The sequence below is a fragment of the Macaca nemestrina genome, chromosome 16 (genome assembly GCF_043159975.1).
Source record: "Macaca nemestrina isolate mMacNem1 chromosome 16, mMacNem.hap1, whole genome shotgun sequence".
NCBI classification, from domain to species: domain Eukaryota; kingdom Metazoa; phylum Chordata; class Mammalia; order Primates; family Cercopithecidae; genus Macaca; species Macaca nemestrina.
Genome location: NC_092140.1, coordinates 89,791,217 through 89,807,945, shown reverse-complemented (window position 1 = coordinate 89,807,945; position 16,729 = coordinate 89,791,217). Strand labels below are relative to the sequence as shown.

At 40.3% G+C, this 16,729-nt stretch overlaps 1 protein-coding gene across 4 annotated transcripts in view; it reads right to left on the bottom strand.

Moving 5' to 3' along the window:
• LOC105486040 (SMAD family member 9) overlaps positions 1-16,729 on the bottom strand; it is a 505,567-nt gene that overhangs the window by 390,436 nt on the left and 98,402 nt on the right. For 2 of the 4 annotated variants that reach the window (XR_003018990.2, XR_003018991.2), the window contains exon 7: positions 1,964-2,047. The gene's annotated coding sequence lies outside the window, so the exon portion shown is untranslated. Of the gene's footprint in view, positions 1-1,445; positions 2,048-2,222; positions 2,404-16,729 lie in introns of those variants that run through there. The other 2 variants (XR_011614901.1, XR_011614902.1) reach the window with 2 other exon arrangements.

Sequence of the window (16,729 nt, the reverse complement as noted above, 5' to 3'; positions counted from 1 at the left end):
TTCTCAGGCTAAACTAGTAGCCCGAGTAGCCTTGCAGTAAGGGAATTCAAAACTTAAGCAGAGAAGGGGGTGGGGTATGACCTTATAAGGGGATAATGCAATTTAGGCAATATCCAGAAAGACTGTAGTCCCATAATACTCAACCAATGAGGAACTTGGGGAGGGACTTGCATGCTAGGAGATAAATTACCTGCTGTGACTGCCCTGGGTGTGCCTGCCTATCAGACACCCGATCTTGCAAGACCGCCATTAAATGTCTCGTTTCCCCGGATATGATTTTGGAACTTCCACGATTACCCACTTAAAGATTAAAGTATTATATACCGTGTGCTTTTTAGTGAATGTTATGAAGGCAAAAATGCTTTCTATGTTGGCGTTCATTCCTATTTTACTGGGCACCTATGAATGCATGCTGTGTGCTAGAAATACACTAAAAGGTATCCTGTTCTTATAGCATGTTTGTGTGTTTGCATGTTAACTGAAAATACTTTCTGTATAAACAAGTTTGCTGAGTTCTCAGGGTTAGGTAGGGACTCTGCCATTTCTTACTGTCAAAATCTCTCCTACAGAGACAGTGCTCCACTGCTGGTCTAGCTCAGTATGAGTAGGAAATCGTAAACGCCCTTACCAGTCATCTGTCTGCTTTGGCTCAGTGCAATGTGTGGTAGAATATTACTTACCAGAAAACATGTATGTCATCTCTGGAAAGAAGAAAAATCACAGCAGTTCAATTCTTAATGTGTACCTTTGATTTTCGAAACATAACAATAAGAATCTGTACTGACTTTTCACTTGGTTATCTTGCTTTTAAAGGACAAGCTACAAGTGATGTGTTTTTCTACACTGATGCATCACTTATTAAATGCTTTCGTACCATGAGTAAAAAAAAATTCAGAATCATTATTTAATGTCATCTAACACCCAGTTCATTTTTCAAATGTCTCCAACTGTCCCCAAAATACCTTTTGACAATAACAAAAATCAATTGCATTTGTGCCTCATGACTCTATTTTAAGCTAGAAAATTTCTTGACCCTATTTTTTAATATCATTTTTATAAAATTGACCTTTTTTTACTAAGCCAGTTGTCCTTTCGAATTCCCAAATTCTGAATTTTTCGGACTGTCTCTTCACGGCCATTTAACTTATTCCTCCCTCTCTTCCCCATAAATACGGAATGAGCTCTATAGACTTCATTAGATTCACATCAAACGTTTTTGGCAAGAATCACATGTGATGCTTACACTTCATATTTCCTCACATCAGGAGGTAGCAGATGTCAGGTTTCCTCCTATAACTAATGCTAAGGAGGGCACGGTCCCATCCACTGCAAAGGTAGAGCTACAGCGCAAATGAGGTCCTTCTTACATTTTAAGGAAAGGAGCTCAATCTCATTATAGTATAGGGAATTCTCATGACTTAATCAATAAATAGAATATTTTTAAAATAAGCTTGCCAGATTAGTTTTTTCAGACTACTAAGAGAATACCACAGACTGGGTGACTCATAAAAACAACAAATATTTATTTCTCACCGTTCCAGAGAGCGGGAAGTCCAAGATCAAGGTGCCAACAGATTCTGTGTCTGATGAGGGCCTATTCTGAATTCATAGTCGCCTTTTTGCTGTGGCCTCTCATGGCAGAAGGGGTGAAGAATCTCCCTGGAGTCTCTTTTATAAGGGCACTAATCACATTCATAAGGGCTCTGCCCTCATAGTCTAATCACCCCCAAAGGACCCACCTCCTAATACCATCACCAGGGCTGTTAAGATTTTAACATTTAAATTTTAAGGGCACATAAACATTCAATCCATTGCACTTGCTCAATGATAATTTTTATAGTTTTCAGCTTTGCCGCATAATCTGACATAAGGGTAGATTAAAAGATACTGACTCAGAAATACATTGCTCTCATTTGGATGCTGTGATGATTAGGTTTAAAGATCCATTAACATTTTACAATACCAGATTGGGTGGTTTCAAACAGATGTGGAATATCTTTGCCAGCATTTTCAAGAAAAGTTCATTGATTTCAGTATGGTGCCTCTCCTATAAAAAGAGAAAAATTGAACTTTGAGGACAACGTATGATTTAATCAGTCGTTATAAAAAGATCTGGGATCCAGCTAAGACTTTCTCACCCACTTGTTTGAAAATAATCTAAATTATGGCAGCATTCCTCCCATCCAAGTACTAACCAGGCCTGACTCTGCTCAGTTTCTGAGATCAGATGAGATCAGGTGGGTTCAGAGTGGTATGGCCATATGACAGCATTCCTACTACACATATAGCTGAGGATGGTTTCAAAATGCTTACTGCAAATGTCATGAAAATCAATTGCAAACCGGTGACAGGAGATTTTAAGCTAACTTTCATAGGCTCTGTACAAAATATTGAAGCATAGACCTAGGAAACAGACATGTCACTGAATTTTAATACAAGATATTGTTTTCAAATATTTAATATTATTAGCATATATTTGTTTAAGTTGAAAGTACTATGATAAGATATATATGCTATGATAATTACATTTTGAAACTGTTGTTATTAGTGTGTTCTCATGCTACTAATAAAGACATACCCGAGACTGGGTAATTTATAAAGGAAAGAGGTTTAATGGACTCACAATTCCACGTGGCTGGGGAGGCCTCACAATCATGGCCGAAGGCGAAAGCCACATCTTACAGCAGGCAAGAGAGAATGAGAGCCAAATGAAAGGGGAAATCCCTTATAAAATCATCAGATCTCATGAGACTTATTCACTACCAAGAGAACAAGGGGGAAAACCAAGAGAACATGGGGGAAACCATCCCCATAATTCAATTAGCTCCCACTGTGTCCCTCTCATAACATGTGGGAATTATGGGAGCTACAAGTCAACATAAGATTTGGGTTGGGACACAGCCAAACCATATCAACTATATTTTGGCTACTTATTTTTTGGCTACTTGTTTTTTCTCTACCATTTGGAGTCCCCAGAGCACAATCTCTTAGAGCCTCTTGTCTGATGGTTTCTTTTTCCAGTCTACTCTATTCACCATTGCTTATCAGAGAATGGTCACCCATGTATTTTTAAGCTCTAGAGACTGGTCTTATAACCAAATAAATTGTGGGATTTTAAGACATTATGTGAGATACTGTTATCCATACCATGTGTTACAATAGAATTATTTTATCCTTCATTTTTAAATAATGCCCAACTCATTTTCTCCCTTCAATGCCCATAATTTGTCTTGGACATTTTCCCTACATTAAAGGTTTTCATCTTGTTCTCTTATCATCTACAAACTAGTGTGGTTTGTTTTAGTTTCTCCTAAACTATTTCTATTCTAGTGTTCACATATGCCTCTGTTCTTTCCTTTTCCTGTACCTCTTATTTTGAAATGACCTCTATTTCTTATTTATTTTATCGGATGAGTGCATTTGACTACATCATTATAGTTCTGCCTAATTGAGCCTGGAAATTAACACATGAGATACACATATTATTACATTACAAATTACTTTCTTCTTTATGTCTCCTTTATATTACATTTAGGACAATGTGGAATATTTTAAATTGTGATAAAAATAAACATCTCCAAATCTACCATATTGATCATTTTGAAATATACAGCTCAATAGTGCTAAGTATATTTACATTGTTGTGCAACCAATCTCCAGAACTTTTCATCTAGTTAAACTGCAACTCTACACCCCTTAAACAACTCTCCATTTTTCCCTTCTCCCAGCCCCCGAGGATAATGTTCATTTTTAAATTCTCTGCATAAGCGTGTCATTTTAAATGCGAATTTTATTTTGAGATTGTGAAAGAAATTTTACAAAATATTTGTTTAAAAAAATGAGGGACCTTTGGGTCTAACAGAGTCAAGAACCACCACTCTAAGCTCCTTTAAGGAAGAGAGTTTTATTTACCTCTACCACGGCGTAAATAATAGAAGCTCAATGAATATATACGGAAAGAATGAGTGATTGGAAAGCTAAGCGAAGCCAGGCATTGTGGCTCATACCTACAATCCCAGTTCTTTGGGAGGCCGAGGTAAGAGGATTACTTGAGGCCAGGAGTTCAAGACCAACCTGGGCAACATGGCAAAACCCCATCTCTACAAAAATAAATAAATAAATAAATTAATTAATTAATTAATTAATTAAATTAGCTGGGTGTGGTGGCACTGACATATAGTCCCGGCTACAAGGGAAGCTGAGGCAGGAAGATCACTTGAGACCAGGAGTTTGAAGCTGCAGTGAGCTATGATTGCACCACTGCATCCAGCCTGGGTGACAGAGCAAGACCCTGTCAAAAAAAAAAAAAGAAGAAGAAGAAAGAAAAGAAAGAGAAAGAAAGAAAGAAAGAGAGAGAGAGAGAGGGAGGGAGGGAGGGAGGGAAAAGAAAAAAGAAAAGAAAAGAAAGTGAAAGGAAGAAAAGAAGGAAGGAAGGAAGGAAGGGAAAGAAAGGAGAAAAAGAAAAGTTAAATAAGAGAAACCACTGTCACTCACAAAGATCACATGTTGTATGATGTCAGTTAATGAAATGTCCAGGATAGGCAAATCTATCAAGACAGAGAGAGAAAGTAGATTCCTGGTTGCCTAGGAGTGGAAAAGGAAAAGAGCGGGGAGAAAGAATGGGAATGACTGCTGATGGTACAGGGTTTCTTTCTGAGTTGAAGAAAATCCAAAGTTAGGTTAAGGTTATGCAACTCTGGAAGCATACTGAAAAAAAAAATTGAAATGTACACTTAAAATGGGTAAACTTTATGGCACATAAATTATATCTCAATAAATTCTTTTAAAGAATTGATTGAATACATCCTAAAAACCTATAGTCACCATCCTTAACAAGTCCTTTAGGACTTCGCCAAAAGTTCAACCAGTTATGATTTTATGCTTTCATTTGAAATGCTAAGCATTCTCAGAATATCAGATGTACAAATTACATCTTATGTCCAAAGTAAAATACAAATTATTATTTTGTTTTATGAAATCATTCAGAATAAATTGTATTCAACCAACTCAGCAGTATAGTGTAAACTCAAGGGAAGGGAACTATGGAATTGTTTTCTTCTGTATTGGTAACAGATTAAACAAAATTAAACAAGCAAATGACACTTAAGAAGTAAGGAATAACTCATCCATGGTGGATGCCCTGTGGGCAGAGTGCCATAGAAACCTCTTACAGCCAAGTGTATGAGGAATAAATCCTGGTCATGAGGATTATACCCTCGATCTCACCTGGGGAGAAGTGGGTGCTTCCCTACCCATGGTGCTGAGCTGGCAGAATAGGGCTGGAGTCAAGGTTCTGTCGAGGTAATCTTTTTTTTTTTATTTTATTTTTATTTTTTGAGATAGAGTCTCGCTCTGTCACCCAGGCTGGAGTGCAATGGTGCGATCTTGGCTTACTGCAACCTACACCTCCTGGGTTCAAGCGATTCTTCTCCCTCAGCCTCCCGAGTAGCTGGGACTACAGGCATGTGCCACCACGCCCGGCTAATTTTTGTATTTTCAGCAGAGACAGGGTTTCACTATGTTGGCCAGGCTGGTCTCAAACTCCTGACCTCACGTGATTCATCCACCTTGGCATCCCAAAGTGCTGCGATTACAGGCGTGAGCCACAGTGCCCAGCCTGTCGAGTTAACCTTTGGGTCTTAGATTATGTTCCTTCCTATGCCAGGGAGGGACTGATTCTTTCCTGTGCTTGCACATTAAAGCCCCACTGCACCAGGGCCTAGATTAGGTCTCCCTCCAATATTTAGTGTTAAACATGGCCAACCCAGTGGCAGTTGAGTGTTTACCCAACTGCCAACTAAAAACTACTTGATCTTTTTTTTTTTTTTTTTCCTTTTAGAAAACTTCAGTACTCCTTTCATTGATACTTGATTAATATACCTGGCACTCTGGCTTAATTCTTCTGAGGAATTGTAGTAGTATCTGAAGTTATTTTCTCAACTCAAAAAGCATTTTTGTTGTTCTTCCAGAGGATATAGCCCTGATGTTAACATATTCTTTTTCTCTTGGCTGACAATGTGAGACAGTGCAGTTGACCCCTTGAACAACACAGGGGTTAGAGGCACTGACCCCTGTGCAATTGAAAATCCTCATATAACTTTTGACTCCCAAAAAACTTCAATATTAATAGTCTACTCTCAACTGGAAGCCTTACTGAGAACATAAACAGTATATTTTGTATGTTATACATGTCACATACTGTATTCTTACAATAAAGTAAGCTAGAGAAAAGAAAATTGTATTAAGAGAATCATAAGGAATATAAAATATATTTACTATTCATTAAGTGGATCATTATAAAGGTTTTCATCCTTGTTGTCTCCATGTTCAGTAGGGTGAGGAGAACAAAGAGAAGAGGTTGGTCTTGCTGTCTTAGGAGTGGCAGAGTCAGAAGAAAATCCACACATAAGTGGACCTGCATGGTTCAAACCCCTGTTTTTCAAGGACGAACTGTAATTCATAACAAAACAGTGATAAGTATACATAATAGAGAGGGTATGAAAGCTCTGTTTTTTACCTTGTTTGAAAAATCATTTCCAGGCCAGATATGTTGGCTCATGCCTGTAATCTTAGCACTTTGGGAGGCCGAGGCAAGCAAATCACCTGAAGTCAGGAGTTCAAGACCAGCCTGGCCAACATGGCAAAACCCTGTCTCTACTAAAAATACAAAAATTAACTGGGTGTGATGGCGCATGCCTGTAATCCCAGCTACTTGGGAGGCTGATGCAGGAGAATCGCTTGAACCTGGGAGGTGGAGGTTGCAGTGAGCCAAATTCGGGCCACTGCACTCCAGCCTGGGCAACAAGAGCAAGACACGGTCTCAAATAAAATAAAATTAAAAAAAAAAAGAAAAGAGAAAGAAAAAAGAAAAAGCAGTTCCAATAACAATTCTTGCTTTTCAACTTTATTTTCATGACTCCTTGATTGATTCAACATGATTTTCAGAAAAGTCCTGTTTCCTGGGACTGCATTACAAGCTGTCTACATAGCTCCCATTAAGTGGAAATTAACCCCACACCAGGGGAGCCAAATTGTCCTATAGAATAAGTAGACTTCCACAGACTTTGATCAAAACAAAACCTTCCCTAAGAGTCCACCAGGCTCATACTAGCAAATCTAAAATAACTTCATGTCAAGGCAGGTAACAACTGGCCACAATTTTGTAAAAGGTAGTTGGAAGTTGTAACTATAGTTCTAAAAATGAAGTAAGCATCCTGATCCATAAGGTGTCGATAAAGCTCTAGATATTTTTGTTATAGAAAGACAATGACAAACTGTCATCTGTCTGTTGTATTCTGAACACTTGATTTTTTTATTAATTTTTTTTTCTTTTTTTAGATAGGGTCTCACTCTGTCACCCAGGCTGGAGTGCAGTGGCATAATCACAGCTCAATGCAGCCTCAATCTCCTGGGCTCAAGTGATGCTCCTGCCTCAGCCTCCCAAGTTGTTGGAACTACAGGCATGCGCCACAACACTTGGCTAAATTTTTTTTTTTTTTTTTTTTTGTAGAGATGGGATCCTCACCATGCTGCCCAGGCTGGTCTCAAACTCCTGGGCTCAAGTGATCCTCCTGCCTCAGCCTCCCAAAGTGTTGGGATTACAAGTGTGAGCCACCATGACTGGCACACATTCTGAGCACTTTAAAGGACATAGTAAGCCAATAAAACAGGCTGACACATATTTAAGGAGTCACTGGATATCCAGGAGCCCTTCACACTCATCAGAACTCTTGGGATGACCCAGACTCTGGCCACATGATTGATTACATTCAAACTTTAGAGCCATTCCCACCCAAAATGCATGGCTTGTCTTGGTGCACACATCATAGCAGGTACCAAAATACTCTTCAAGAGGACAAACATCAAAGGCCATGGAGGATAGCCACCAAAAATTGGCTTGGCCCACAAAACAAAGAACTAATGATGGTGACATCTTACTGTTATTTTGCTCACATTAATTCAAAAACACTAGTGTAACAAGAGGAAACAGTTAATGATGCAAAACAAGCAGCATCTATACTCTACCCCCCGATGACCACAACAATGGTGAGCAAATATTTAAATGTGGTTTCCCTAATTTTAGCCATCTACCAGCCCTTTGTCATCTAAAAGTACACTTAGTGCTGCTTAGCCCTGTGTCTCTGGAACTTAGCAATCGAGGTACCTTAGCACTGTCATCTCTGTTCTTGCCACCTCCCCCAGGGAGTCTGTGGCATTTGCTTAGCTTGGGAACTGAGCCTATGCAAATATTCAAAAGGATGTCAGCTTGCTTCCCATTGCCCTACTTTTTGCAGCAAGTTCCCTTTAATTTTGAAGGCAGACTGTTTGGTTCACAGGATGAAAAGATTTTCAATACCTCACAAGAACATGTGAGTTGTATTTGTGTTTCGGTTCTTCTTTTATTTATTTATTTAATGATTTATTTATTTGGAGAGAAGGTCTCGCTCTCTCACCCAGGCTGGAATGCAGCGGCATAATCTCAGTTCACCACAGCCTTGACCTCCTTGGGCTCAAATGACCTTCCCACCTCAGCCTGGGACTACAGGTGTGCGCTACCACACCCAGCTTACTTTTTGTTGACTTTTTTGTAGAGATGAGGTCTCATTATGTTGCCCAGGCTGGTCTTGAACTCCTGAGCTCAAGTGATCTGCCCGCCTTGGCCTCCCAAAGTGTTGAGATTACAGGCATGAGCCACCACACCCAACACGAGGTGTATTTGGATTGGAACCGGATCCATGGATGGCGTGAAGTCAGTGTCCATCCTCTCGGCTTGGATAATGCAGGACCAGTTCTTTTCTGATGCCGGACAGATTCCAGGAGCCTCGCCTTCTGTTTAATTAAGTTTGCTCTCCAGGAAGACATTTCTTTTGATGGCTTGATTCAGAGCTTCTCTGTCTCCCAAGGTAATGATTATGGCATTTATGCTCTTTCCAGAGCATAACTTGTTTGTACTCAGTTCCCTGACAGATTTCTGTAATTGATCTTTAATCACTTTAGCCTATGCTAGACCATCCTCTAACGCTCAGATCTCCGGGGAGCCTTTAGAATGTTGCATTGTGAATTTTCCTTGGCCATGTATATCTCCATATAGAGTCTGGTACTTTTAGTCAGAAGGTACCTGTTCCCAGTTTAATTTGTTCTAGCTGTTTTTCCAATCCAACTTTATATTCCTATCTTTCCCCCTATCACTGCATTCTGCTTATATGTTATAGCAGATCTCTCGAAAAGGTAGGGTCCTCTTCTGAGATGAAGTCCCTCTTCCCGAATTTCTCCAACATGTAACCTAGTGAGGAAATGAGTCTTCTTTTGGTGTGGTTTCCAGGCTCAGCAGGTGAGGACTCTCACTGATAGCAATGAGGAACCTAAGACTTTGTTTGTATATTGTTATTACATGGAAATTCAGTATTATCCCAAACTATGACCTCCCTGCTTTAGTGCCTATCGTGAACAATTGACTGCATAGATCCCATGATAACAGTGATAGTAACATAAACTGAAGAGACTGGGCATGTGGTTGTGGGGGTACACATTGATGTGCCACCTCAATTGATGGTGGGGTAACTTTGCAATCGAGGTACCTTAGCATTAGAGCTCTTCTGCATGAAAAATTGCAAGGCTGAATGAGAAAACAACAATACATTAGGAAAAAAGTTGAAGATCTAAGTGGCCCAAACCATGACTACACAAATTATAACAATAACTACTTTTCTTCCTGTTGTCTCATAGTTCTGAGTAGGTCGCCAAAGAAGAGAACACCAGGTTTTAGGTGCCCACACTTAGGTACCAGCTCCCAGGGCACCAGTGTGGTCCCAAGCTGGTTCTGTACTCTGAAACTCATTCCCCCTCTTCAGCCCACATCTTCTTCTAGGAAAAGCTGACAGTGGCAAAACCAAATAAAATGCAAAGAGAGGATTTCTTCTAAGAGAGTGGCAAGCGAACTGTGTGTTTCCTTTGTCAAAAAACAAAATCTCAACAAATTCAATCTAAAATTTAATTGGATTTTATTAGCAATTCATGAATCAAGCAGCACCCCATCTAAAGATTTGGACAGGTGTTCTGCTGGACATGGAAAAACAGTCCTTTTTTAAAAGGCAGCTTGAGCAGGAACAAGGAAATAGTATAATACAAAAAAGCAGATTGGTTAGTGTCAGATTACTTTCCTTGTAAGGGTTAGAGCAGAGGGAACTTCCTTATTATGTGGGCTAAAACTGGGCTGATCAGAGATTTGGCTATCATCTTCTGATTTCTCAGAAGGTCAGATTAAACAACCTATTTTCAGTTTGGGGATGTGGAACTCGAGCATGAGTGACTGCATTCTTTTTTGGTCTGCTGGAACCTGGTGCAGGGGCTCAATCTAAATCAATGGACTCTCATAAATTTAACACCCTTCTTCCTTTCAAGATAAATGAGTAGGACTTAGAAAAAACATGATAATTGCACACATATACTGTATAGTTTGGAGGGTGACAAGGAATGTTGCCTGAACCTTTCTAAAATACATCTAAAAGCAAGGGACTAGCTAACACTGTCTTGATAAAAATGTAAAAGGCTAGGGACACCAGGAGCTATAGGAGTCAGCTTCTCTTTTATCTCTGGTAGGCCAAGATGGTTGGGCTTAAGTTATCCCAAAAGGACTTTGTCCAGGAGGACCACATGTGGCAGTATGGCGATCCACCAGCAGAAAGATTCTAAGTAATGGGTATCATCTAAATCAGGGAAACAGAAGTCATAGAAGCCCCCAGAAAGGAAGCCATCATTAGGACATCTGTCACATGAAAAGCCCCAACTACAGATTCCAGTAGCACCCACCATCACTCTTCAACTGTAGCTCTCCCCATCCCTGTGCCTTAATTGAAGGAGTCAAAAACAGCAACATGGTCAGGCGTGGTGATAGCATGCACCTGTAATCCCAGCTACTCAGGAGGCTGAGGCAGGAGAATCACTTGAACCCAGGAGGCAGAGGTTGCAGTGAGGTGAGATCGTGCCATTGCACTCTGGCCTGGGCAACAAGAGCAAAACTCCGTCCAAAAAGAAAAAACAAATCACAACAGTAAGTGGGGAGAAAGTGGAGAACAGGAGAATGAAGAAACTGGGCATGTTGTCTGCCCGCCACCCCCTAGTTAATTTTCAGACTCGAATTATAAAAGAGAGAAGCTCCAAAGTACATGAAAAAAATATGAAGTTTGATATTATTATTTTCCAAGGCTTTTTGTAGCCTGAAAATGAGATTGCTTATTAATTCATGAAAGTGAATAGAGACACTAAGGGATCGTCCCAAAATATTCTCCAGAGTTGGGAAAGGAAAAGCAGATACATCAGGTCTGAAGAAAGTGGTAGAAGAAAACAGTTATTTCCTAAATCCTACCAATCCAGCTCATTCAATAAACTGCTTACCCTGCCATTACCCTTAATTGAGCCCTTTTTAAGTGCTGGCATATTATCTCATTTAATACTGTAGAGGGGAAAAGTAACTTCTTTGCCTCACCCATCACAAGGGTCATGGCTAATACTCCTGTAACAAAAGACAGATTAATGAGAGAAAAGCTTAACAAATTTATTTAACACAAGTTTTACTTGAAACGAGAGCCTTCAGAAATAAATACCCAAAGAAATAGAGAAAACTGTGTTTTCATGCCTAGGTTTGATAAAGAGTGGATAGTCACGTAAAAGTATAATTGGACAAAGGGGATATGATCTAGCAGTAATAAACTGGGGGAACTTAGCAAGGCCTGTTTGATCAGACTCTTCTTAGCATCACTATGTCTTTATTCCTTTCCTCTGGGTTTAGGGCAGGACACCTGTCACATGAGGTTCTTATGACCTACTTTCAGGAGAGGTATGTCAAAGAATTCTTTTACAGCCAGCTCTCACACATAAAGATAGGAGAAGGTCAGACAGTGGCCTCCATGTTTCCATATTTGGGGTAGCGTGTCTTGGACCCCATCAATAATAACAGCAAATCTCTAAGGTAGGCCAGTTCTCACAGTTTCTTGCTAATTTAGGAATAAGATTTCCTTGGGGCTTATTAAAAATAAACGTTGAGGCCGAGCACAGTGGCTCATGCCTGTAATCCCAGAACTTTGGGAGACCAAGGCGGGCAGATTGCCTGAGCTCGAGTTCGAGACCAGCCTGGGCAACCTGGTGAAACCCCATCTCTACTAATATACAAAAGATTAGCCAGGTGTGGTGGTGTGTACCTGTAATCCCAGCTACTCAGGAGGCTGAAGCAGAAGTGCTGGAACCCGGGGAGCAGAGGTTGCAGTGAGCCAAGATGGCACCACTGCACTCCAGCCTGAGCAACAAGAGCAAGACTCCATCTCCAATAAACAAACAAACAAACATGGAAAAGAAGGGAGAAAGAAAGAAAGAAAGAAAGAAAGAAAGAAAGAAAGAAAGAGAGAAAGAGAGAAAGAGAGAAAGAGAGAAAGAGAGAAAGAGAGAAAGAGAGAAAGAGAGAGAGAGAGAGAGAGAGAGAGAGAGAGAAAGAGAGAGAGGGAGGGAGGAAGGAAGGAAGGAAGGAAGGAAGGAAGGAAGGAAGGAAGGAAGGAAGGAAGGAAGGAAGGAAGGAAGGAAGGAAGGAAGGAAGGGTGAAAATGAGTCCCGATGATAAGGACCCTGCACAATCGTTTTTAAATATAAAGAAAAAAGGAAATCCTTTACCTAAGACAATTCCAAACCATAATCGCCCTAAGTAGGCCTTTAAATTTAAATGAAATATGTCATTTCTGAGGGGCCATGGAAACACAAACCTTCAGTTCACCCCTTATCTGGACAGAGTACTTATAACAAGAGGTAGGTTTATGCAAAGATGAAACTTAAGTTCCTGATCCTCCACTTTCCCCTCCAAGGCTGGGAGAGGCCAGCAATGTGTTCACATGGTCCTGCATTTGTGTAAAATTTGTAAAAGAAAGTAATTAACCTTAATCAGTTGCGCCCACTCACAGTGTCTTTCCACTGGAACTCTCCTTCTGTCACATTTCATCTCACATTGGGTGGTGTTGAAGAGGCACTGGGCCTTCAGGGGTCTGGCTGAGCGAGTGAGGTTGTAAGACAGTTATCTTGGGCTTAGTGGGATGTATTCATGTCATTCACAGTCTCTTCTGTTAATGGTTCAGGGATTGCTCAATGGCTCTCCCAGTGGCTTTCAGGAATATTCCCACTTCCTACAGTGCTGACTCATTGGACATCATGACAAGAAAATGTAGGGCCAGAGGTCAAATCACAATATAAATGTGTCCTACAGCTCTCAGCATGAGCTAGTGGAGGAGAAAAAGAGTTTGAAATGTATAGAGCCAGAAACCGATCTACGGAAAATTATTTGGCGGGGTGCAGGGGCTCACATCTGTAATCCCAGTACTTTGGGAGGCTGAGGCAGGTGGATCCCTTGAGCTCAGGAGTTTGAGACCAGCCTGGGCAACATGGTGAAACCCCGTCCTTTAAAAAGATACAAAAATTTGACTGGGTGCAGTGACTCACACCTGTAATCCCAGCACTTTGGGAAGCCAAGGTGGGAGGATCACTTGAGGTCAGGAGTTTGAGATCAGCCGGGCAAATATGGTGAAACCCCATCTCTACTAAAAATACAAAATCTAGCTGGGTGTGGTGGCCCCCACCTGTAATCCCAGCTACTAGGGAGGCTGAGGCAGGAGAATCATTTGAACCCAGAAGACAGAGGTTGCAGTGAGCTGAGATTGTGCTATTGCACTCCAGCCTGGACAACAGAGCAAGACTCCACCTCACCAAAAAAAAAAAAAAATTAGCTGGGCATGATGGTGTGTGCCCGTGGTCCCAGTTACTTGGGAGGCTGAGGTACCAGATCACTTGAGTCCTAGAGGTCAAGGCTGCATTGAGCTGAGATTCCACCACTGCACTCCAGCCTGGGCAACAGAGCTAGACCCTGTCTCAAAAAAAAAAAAAAAAAAAAAGGAAAAGAAAAAAAGAAAATCATTCTAGTCATTGAATGTGTAAAATTGTAAGTAAGTACAAAGTTTGTTTCTCATCAATGCTTACTCAAAAAAAAGTCTTCTTCTGTTAGGAATATAGCACATACACTGGAAATATGTAAATACACAATGTACCATGTATTTCTTTCCTTTTTTGATGGAAATTGTACAAAATAGAATTTACCAGAATGTTTGTGCTTTTAAACACAAATATAGCAGTACTACAAGCCGGAAGTACATCTGTAGGTGAATTGCATGTTTTATGTATCATATGATTAGGCTTCTTTCCCTGGCTCCCTGTCCTATATCTCTGTCCTTTGAGATCTTCTCAGAGTCCCTTGATGAAGGTATAATGGCAAGGGTGGTCTAAAATATAGTTGGGGCACTGGTCTTCCCAGATTGGACTGGCCCAGAACAAATACTACTTCACATATTGGGCTACCAAAGTCATCATCTTTACTCTTGTCACTAGAAGTCTTTTTTGCCTAACTAGAATGGACCTTTGGTAAAGTAACCTACTCACATTTCTGTAAATCTCCCATCTTTGGAAAAATTAATGTTGCTATAAACTGATGGGGTTTAATGCCTCATTACAGTTCATCTTAATCAAAACAATAGCATCTTAATAAATAAGCAACTTAGTTAAACCAAAATTTTAACAAGTTTAAAAAAAAATGTCACCCCTGGCCGAGCACGGTGGCTCACGCCTGTAATCCTAGCACTTTGGGAGACCGAGGCGGGCAGATCACGAGGTCAGGAATTCGAGACCAGCCTGGCCAAAACGGTGAAACCCATCTCTACTAAAAATACAAAAATTAGCTGGGCGTGGTGGCGGGTGCCTGTAATCCCAGCTACTTGAGAGGCTGAGGCAGGAGTATTGCTTGAACCCAAGAGGCAGAGGTTGTGATGAGCCGAGATTGAGCCATTGCACTCGAGCCCGGGCAACAAGAGCGAAACTCCCTCTCAAAAAAAAAAAAAAAAAAAAAAAAGCTACCCCCCACCATCCCTACATATAGCAAGATGGATGAGAACATCACCTATTTCACATCCAGACCCAGACTTTGGCTGCCATGGCAAATGGATCCGGTTGCCAGCTCTATGTTTATATATGAATCAAGGACTGCTTCTCATTGCCCTTCTAGTCACACTATTTGTCTGGGACCAGACTTACCTAGATTACTAAAAAATAGTTTTTAAAATAAATTTCCCTACTCATGTTCAAATGAGGAATCAGCTTGGTGTGTGAGTATCTGATAACATCACAACTATTGTGAATATATGTCATGTTGCTATGGCTTAGACGCGGTTTGTCCCCACCAAAATTCGTGGAAACTTCAGCCCCAGTGTGGCAATGTAGGATGATGGGGATTAGTGGGAGGTGTTTGGGTCATGGGAGCAGATCCTTCATGAATGGCTTGGTGCCATTCTCAAGGCAGTTCGTTTTTGCTCTGTCAGGACTGGAGTAGTTCTCTTAGGAATGGATTAGTTCCCATGAAAGCGAGCTGTAATAACGTGAGGCTCCTCCTCCTGTTTTGTCCTCTCTTCACAAATGACCACTTTCCCTGTGACCTTCTCCACTATGTTTTGACCTCCACCACGTCTGGCCCTCACCTGAAGTCAAGCAGATGCTGGTGCCATGCTTCTTGTGAGCCAAATAAATCTCTTTTCTTTATAAATTAGCCAGCCTCGGGTATTCTATTATAGCATCACAAAACAGACTAACACACATGTGTTGATAAAAGAACTGCTCTTGTAAAGGAACCACAGAAGGTCATGCTTGGGGATATTTCTCTGCTATCCTATGTTGTATTAACATATGAGCAATACATCTTGTGACATCTGTGTTAGGCCAGATTCAAGAATGATTTGGGATGTAAAAGATAAAAAACATAGGCACTCAGCCTCTGACTGAAGTGAACATATGAGGCATGACTATCTAAGAATATGTAAGCCCCTAAAACTGCTTCACGCTTGCACGATGAGATAAACATAAAAGTGTTATGTATCCAACAATTCTTTAGAATCTTCTTTCAAAGGAGGTCATCTCCTGGCTATTCTAAACAAAATCAGAACAGTATTTCTGAAATTCTGAGCACAGTCTCTTTTTTGTTCATGTATTATCTATGAACTGAGGAATGCAAGAAATACAGAGGCTTAAAAATGAACTCTTATGTTCATTTTTATTTTCCTAATATTCTTCTCAGTTTCCTGGCAGCAAAAGATGAGGTTTTCTTAAAAAATAAATTTTAATTAAATAAAATAGTGATATATGATATAATGTGTAATACAGATTGTCATAAATTTCTCATATCAGAATTCTTCATTGTGATTCCTATGCTATAATAACAATGGTAAAGTTCTGTTTTGGTGAGAATTGGTACTCTGTGGACACCAAGCTTCACAGGTGATTGAAAAAGGATTGAAAAAAAAGGTGATTGGCAAAAGAAAATCAGAATGGTTCCTTTCCTCAGCCCCCAACTCACAGCATAAATTACTTCTCAGGAAAACATGACACTGTTTTATGGAGACAAGAAATAAAAGAAAAATAAGCTAGAAAAGGGGAAATGGAGCATAGAGTTGGAAATAGAGGAGAAAGGATATAGCCCTTTGGTTCTAGAAAATAATTCTTAACTTTTATTAAAGTTAAATAAAAATTCACCATATATCATTTTCTTTACCAAAGGCAGAAGTCCAAGTCAGGGTTAAATTACACGAATGTTGGGAAGGTAGAATCAAAGTAGTAGATTGAAATCAGTTGGTCCCTACCAGCCTGCATCCCCCTTTAA